This window comes from Lepisosteus oculatus, unplaced genomic scaffold (assembly GCF_040954835.1).
Source record: "Lepisosteus oculatus isolate fLepOcu1 unplaced genomic scaffold, fLepOcu1.hap2 HAP2_SCAFFOLD_78, whole genome shotgun sequence".
Taxonomy (NCBI): domain Eukaryota; kingdom Metazoa; phylum Chordata; class Actinopteri; order Semionotiformes; family Lepisosteidae; genus Lepisosteus; species Lepisosteus oculatus.
In genome coordinates this window covers 20,718-28,174 of record NW_027168341.1, presented here as the reverse complement: position 1 = coordinate 28,174, position 7,457 = coordinate 20,718, and the positions used below count along the sequence as shown (strand labels likewise).

General features: G+C 42.8%; 2 non-coding genes across 2 annotated transcripts; both read left to right on the top strand.

Moving 5' to 3' along the window:
- The first annotated feature begins 1,328 nt into the window (after window positions 1–1,328).
- On the top strand, window positions 1,329–1,402 carry trnan-guu (transfer RNA asparagine (anticodon GUU)). Its single transcript has one exon. It is a non-coding gene; the product is annotated as a tRNA-Asn (tRNA).
- Window positions 1,403–2,944: 1,542 nt separating this feature from the next.
- On the top strand, window positions 2,945–3,026 carry trnas-uga (transfer RNA serine (anticodon UGA)). The gene has a single exon. It is a non-coding gene; the product is annotated as a tRNA-Ser (tRNA).
- Window positions 3,027–7,457: the final 4,431 nt, after the last annotated feature.

Here is a 7,457-nt window from a genome sequence, read left to right as displayed (position 1 = left end):
AGTAAAATACGATCATTTGTGAAACAGGCAAATGACTGTCTCAGGGGCCCATTCCTCATTCTCAAGACACATGTATGCAGTACGTACACCATGCATTGAGCAATAGGGATTAAAGACACCACAGGTAAGGTTAGAAGTCATTCTGACTATATTCTAAAATATTGGACTCATATTCTTATGATGGCAGACATGATGCTGCGTTTAAAACCGGGGTTAATGGACATTATATGACTGTCAATTCTGTTTTGTTTTGGAGACTCTTGGCTGCCTATATGGTACAGTGCAGCGTGAAGGAAACATTTTCCAAAACTGTGTCAGCTCAAAAGTTGTAAGATAACCTCTCCAGCTGCTTTAACTCTCTTCATTTTTGTCATTTAATTGTCTGTCGGCACTATGTGGCAGCGTTGCATGATAACCCATCTCACCACGGAAAGGAACCTAACAGCTTTGGTAAGAGAGGAGAAAAGGACCTGGCCAGTAAGGGGTTCGAACCCGCAACTCTGGCATTATTAGCACGATGCTCTAACCAACTGAGCTAACCGGCCTCACAACAGTGGTCCTCTCTGTGCAGCGCCTTTTACTTCCATTGACAAATGATAGCGATTCGAAGAGAGATCCTTCAGACCAGCAAGCAAACCCACGGCTATTTCGGTTTTCTATCTAGGCAACGTTGGTGTCTGCAATAGCATACATGAAAGCGTGATGCAATTTCTGTGGCTACATTTGTTGCACGTCATGCACAGTAAGAGTGTTTCTAACACCAAATAAAAAGTCAACAATTAGCGATCACGCCTTCTCCTCAGTTAACCCACTGAAACCCTTGCTGTTAACAGTTCTTTACTGCGTGCTTTAAGAGCACCTACATATCGTGTCGGTTCTTTCAGCTTTATTCATTAGGTTTTCAAAAGCATAAGTAGAGCACAAGAGGCGCGAACGCAAGATGTGTGGTTATCTGAAGAACTCATTTCCATGGCAGCGGGGCCAAGTGATTTAGCGTATTTATAGCACCAGGAAAGGAGAAGCAGCACTTCGCCTTTTCCCGCCTAGTAAGCAGGCGATCCTGGGTCTGAATACCAGCGGTGCCTCTCTCCGTGTCTTGTTGTGCCAAATGTATCATTTCAGACAAACATGTACAGCTTGGTTCAGTTTAATGCAAGAATTCATTTCCTTTCTGGAATAACTTGTTTTTGAAGAAATCCATACAGCTTGTGAAAGATGAAATCCATTTCTTGGTTGTCAGTGGAAAAAGATTGCCGGCTGCAAGAAGCGCAAGTGATTGTTTTCTTTGACCATAAACCTGCAAATGTAGGGAGCACAAGCAGCCGTCAGTCTCTGTGGCGCAATCGGTTAGCGCGTTCGGCTGTTAACTGAAAGGTTAGTGGTTCAAGCCCACCCAGGGACGCATGTCTCCGTTTTTCCAATGTAAACAGCATCACCGCTAAAGAAGATGGCGCAGAAGGCTCCACAGTCGAAACGTTGTGCTTCTTTTCTTCTCTTTTCAGCATGGAGTAAACCTTTGCTTGATCCTTTGCAGCCTACGCATGCTGACACAGCTACCTTTCTCTTAACGCGCCTCAATCATTATTCACCAAAACCATCAGCAGAATGTGTCGCCTTTGTGGTGATGTCACTCCTCTGCTTCACAAATATCCTTAGTGACGGACCATTTCTTTCTGCCATTTTTCCGGAGCGGTTATTGATTGCTCCATCATTTCCCTCATACTTTCCATCCCTAGATTGAAAAAAAAAAAAACAGAAACAGGCTGACAGGACGACAATCAAATTGCAAAAACTCATCAAAGCACTCGATAGAGTATTTGAATCCACAAGTAGCTACGAGCAACTTTGTCCTGGCTTGCATGAAAGTCGGAAAATGTCAAAAAGAAAAAGATGGTGGCTTTTTCATATCTGTTCTTTTATTTTTAGTTCGTTGGCTCTTCTGTCCATTGTCCTCCTGCCTGGCTCTTGACCTGTGACTGTCTGAACGCACACATTAGACTTTCAGGCGGGGGATTTGTCCTGAGCCTCTGTGAAAGACCCACCCACCCCCATAAATAACTGCTCTAGAAACACATGAATGCAAAACTAAACCACAGCTTAAAGAGGAGCTCCAACTCAGTGCCATACTAATGTAAACGAAGTAATACTAAGACATGTTCTTATGGATTTGTCTTACCTTGAGATATGTAATTGGATTTCAGGATTAACTTCCTCATTCAATGTAGTGGTGATTCTTTGCCTGGTCAGTACCTGGGTGGGAGACCTCCAGCGAACAATTAAGCTTGCTGCTGGAAGTGGTGTTAAGAGACTCTTAGGATCTTCCAGAGGCGTCTGTCCAATAGCACTAGTTGCCTTAGAGCTGGCTCAAACATTGCTCAAGAGTCTACCTTTCACAGATGCGCAAAGATGAATGATGGGGGTGCACGCTTCAAGGAGCCTTCCAACTGTAGGGACCGATTAGAGACGATCCGTAGCATGTGTTCGTTTCCATATACGCCCCGTGTCTCAACGGTAGGACAGAGTCAAATACTGCCTCGACACGTAACAGCGTTATATTAAACCGCAGGACTTGAGGGCTGTTTTGTTTGAATGTTCAAGGCATTGGTAAGAGCGTAGGTCAAGGGCCATTGGTGCATCTCCTGTAACTGGAGTAAAAATGCTATTCAAAGTGCAGTGACTAAAATCGTCGTCCACATGTCTTCGTTGTTGATTGCTTTCTGTCTAAGAACGTTCTGTTTTCATGTCCGAACGGGGAGACTTTATCATTCCAACTTGAAGCCACCCTTAAGTCCTCTGAGGTGTGTGTGTGTGTGTGTGCTTGCACGTATGGCGTAAAAGGTTTCTTAAACGGAGAGCGAACTTGAAAAAAGTTGCCTCCGCTGCCGCCGCCGCCTCGCACTCCCTGTTCGATTGTAGCAAGAAGGCAGCGGCCGCGGCGCTTGCTGTAGTCGTGGCCGAGTGGTTAAGGTGACGGACTTGAAATCCGTTGGGGTCTCCCCGCGCAGGTTCAAATCCTGCCGACTACGGCGTCCTTTGCATTTGGTTGCGTGCGTGCGTGTAAAAGGACCAGCGCCGTTTCGTTTTCGCTGGGACCTTTAACACTCTAAATCGCCTGGACCCGCAGCCTGTGAAATCGATTCTCAGCACCCACGAAGGACGCTTTGCCGCTGGACACAGATAACGATGCTTTTCTGCAACGAGCTTTCCAGCTGAATTTTCTCGACAGCTCCGTACTGAACCTGTTCTCCATTGCAACATAGCGGAGGCTCGTCACGTCTATAGCAAGGCTGTGTAGGACCGCATACGCCACAGTGACTTGTACACAGACCACATGAAAGGCAAGCAAAATACACTTTTAAAATTCCAAAGACTCACAAGGTCAGAGAAACAGCGATGACCTGAACAGATCTGTTACAGAAGTCTAGGTTGACCTTTTTAGAGCTGTAATTGCATTTTTGTTTAATAGAAGATCAAATCTACTCGCATGTACCAGCACCTTACAGTTTATTGATGTTAATTCTGTTTAAGTAATAAGATTGCTAACGATGTTGGGCTTTAGCCGGTGTTTTTTAGAACAAATTGCTTACACTTCTGTAAGGAATACGCAGTACGTGCCTTTGTCAGTCATTGCTCACCATACCTGTAACTTTCTTATCTAACTCACTTCCTCAAATGGTGAAGGTCCACAAACATAAATGAAAAAAAACCCTTGTTGTAGATGAGGTGCACAAAAAAGCAGCCCCTGATAGTGTATAACACATTTATACTATTGCAGAGTCACATGTAACATATATATGTATATACTGTATATATATATGAAACAGAAATAGAAACAGAAACAGGAATCGCTTACTCACCTGGAGAATCTCTGTAGGAATATCTAGCATTTATCAATGGAAATAAAAGCTGCTTTAATACAGTGCATGTTCAAACTCAAACCCTCAGCTGCTGTTCTTGTTTGTTTTGGGACAAATTGCAACTGAGCATCGCATGAGCCGTTACGTACCCTTATCTGTTAGGGAATTTCAAGGGAGGAGTTAGGTCAGAATGGGTAGGCTGCAAAACAACAAGTAAAGATTTATTCCAAGATGAAACGTTGTGGCGGTTTTCTTATCTTTTCAGCATGGACTCAACTTTTACGTGTTCCTTATATGCTATATATGTATATATTAGCACCAATGTCGTTCTTAAAAACTAACATGAAATTGTCAGGGACATTCAGCTATATACAAAGACGAGACAGACAAAGTAATAATTCTGTATTAACATGGCCTACATACTGACGCAATGATCGAACTAACTGACATGTTCTGATTCAGATCCCCTGCAGTTCATGCCAATTAGAACAATAGCAATGCTGAGTCCTCCCCACCCTACTGAGCACAAATTCAGCTGCTCTCCAGTTCTGTTCTGCATGTTTTTTCATTGCAATTGAGCTCGGAGCTGGAGATGATCTCCATACAGTTCTGTGTTCACTCGCCCGCACTTGCGTGCTAATTTACGGGTTGTGGCAAATGCTTTTCTATAGTTCATGTACATGACGGCAACCTGTTACCAAGGAACCTGAGAGGTTTAAAAGCCTCACGAGCACACGTGTCAGACATGGAGAGCGACGAGGATGGGATTCAAATCCATGCGTGCAGAACACAATGGATAAGCAGTCCATCGCCTTAACCACTTGGCCACCTCATCGACGAAAGTGGGCTGTCCGGACATGAGTTGGCGCGCTCCAGATGCTCTTTTTCTTTTTTTTCCCTCGTACTCAAGGGTCATTTTCCTGTTCCACATGCGATTTCAACATTTTCCTTGGGAGATGTCAAGCCAACAAGCCACTGCTGTGGTTCAGTGGCCCTGTTGTACACAGAAAGCACATTGAGCTCCTTGGACATGAAAAGTTCCAGATAAAAGCCATTTGTCATCCTTTCTCTTGGTGTCGATGTTGCTATTGTATGTAAAGGTGGCAACTTGCTCAGTGAGCAGGCGGAGCACACACCGAATGCAGATGTGTCTGAGTGGTGTGTCCAAGTGGCTGCAAAAGGACAGCACTCCCGGGGTGCCATGGCTTAGTTGGTTAAAGCGCCTGTCTAGTAAACAGGAGATCCTGGGTCCGAATCCCAGCGGTGCGTTCTTTGTTCTGTCTTCTCGAACAGAACTGGTCCTTACGGACAACCGCCTACGGCTAGACTTAATTAAATGCAAGTATTCATTTCCTGTCTTTAACGCGACTTGTTTTTCTTAAAATGGATGCAACTTGCAAAACATGAAATACAAACCTTGCTAATCAGCGCTAGCAGCTGGCAAAAAAAAAAGAAGTCAGCAATGTTTTTTTTCTTTAACCTTAACCCTGCTAATGGAGAAGAGTTAAACGACCGAGTCTATGCAGCTTAAACGGTGCGCACGTCGGGTTCTTAGCTGAAAGGGTGATAAATCACGCTCACCCCAGTCCTTAATCTTTTAAAGAGGATACAAAATTGAACCTAGATGCCACATCACATACATCCTGTTCACTGATAAAAAGGTAACATCTATCCTCGCTCCAGAGTAAATCTCACGTTGAGGGCATATTTTTTTTCACAGGGGAGTCACACGCTGGCGGTTTGAATACGCGGAAGTTCACTGAGGGATCCACAGTATATGGACCCTCTGTGCGCCATCAGTCCGCACTCCGAACTCTGAATCCTGCCATCCGAGTTAACATCTCGGCGGAACCTGAGGCGCAGTTCCTTCTTAAAACGTAATCTGGTGAGCATTTCTAGAATCGTACTTGTATAGATGCAGCCTTTAATGTGTTGCTAGGTTAAAATTGATGACTTCTTGTATTTCAGTAGGCAACTGCCCTCTTGATTTCGGATTTAATTTCTTTATTACAGGGGCGCTTTTATGAAGACAGAGTCATGTTCAGGTACTTTGCTTGATGGAGGAAGCTCATTTCGGACTCTGTGATCTGCTCACCTGGAAAGGTCTGCTATACTACTACAAGAGAGAAGTAGAGTCTGGAAGAAGGGACAATTTTATGATGCTTTGGAAGATAATGTTTTTTTTTCTTATACTGAAAATGAAAGGTAGTTGTTTCTATATGGACTCAGTCTTTGGAATTTATATATATATTTCAGTGATCCCTCAGCCATTCCTTCTGTATTGTAATTCAATTTCTATTGGAAAGTCTGTGACTGAGACCAAGTAAGTGTTCACTTTTTTATGAAACCATTATTTATTTTGGAGCAATGAGCAATTCTTATATAAATGCAATAAAATCATTATGCTCAAACTATGAGAGAGAATTTTAAGGATAATTTAAGAAATCAGTCTTAGCTTGTTTCTATACACAGATGGTATTATTTATTTTCAAAGGAAACCCGCGAGGATTCCCCTGGTGTGCAAGATGTGCCTGAATACTTTTGATCAGCTTCCTGCTCAGTTGAAGAGGGCGTGTATGAAGCACGCCACGGCAGAAGAGATCAGGATGGCCTCTCAACAGGCGAGGGAGGACATGATGAATCACCTGAAGAACGGGGTCATCGTGGATTACCACAGAATAGAGATCGTGTCTGGTGAGGCAAACAGGATAGTGGTTGTAAGACTGCTAGAGTCCTTGGGCCTTTTTGTACATGGGAAGCCTGAAGACACATTGGCAAGGTGAGATATTTTTAATCTGTAAGGCTTCTGTAGTTTCTTTTTGAAATCATTGTTACAACATATTATGTAAAAGCATGTTGAAAAGAATCTACCTGCATTCCAGCGGCCCTGAGCAAGAGGCCGTTGTCCAGGAGGAAGAGATGCCAGAGGCTGCTCTAGAAACTGAAACAGAAGCGGATAAGGAAGGGGAAGATGTGAGCTCTGAAGAACTCTATCAGCAGTAAGACTTTTTATTTTTCAGATGTATCTATTTTTTACTAAAATTCTAATTTGTCTCATAGGCATAAAATGTTTAAACCGGTGTTTTATATCCTTACAGGCCCTGAGTAGTTAAAAAGTATCAGCAGGCTCTCCGGAAGAGAGTGGCCCAAGCTGGACTCTATAGAAAGCACTCCCTGGATGCTCCTCTCCTGATTGGATTCAAACAGTACCTTACCAAGGATCTGGGAGTGGCAAATTATTCTCAGGAGTTATTTATTTTTTAAAGGCATTTAAAATTAAGCAATGGTATCTTCATTGTAAATGTTTTTATTTCTTAGCTTAAAATTCACCCATGTGAAATGATGTCAGCCATGATAAACATCATGACTCTATATTTCCTACCTGAATCTATTCTACTTAAATTATTACATTATACACAATTTGAGTTCATTTTAAAAAGTAAAAGGTAATGAAAGGAATGCATTTTCATAAGAAAGATAATACCGATATGCATGTGATAATCTTCCTTATATCATGTAGTGCGTCATTTGGACACTTTGTGGGCTTGAAATACAAAGAAAATCATGTTCTATGGTACAAGATAAATACAAAACTGAAGC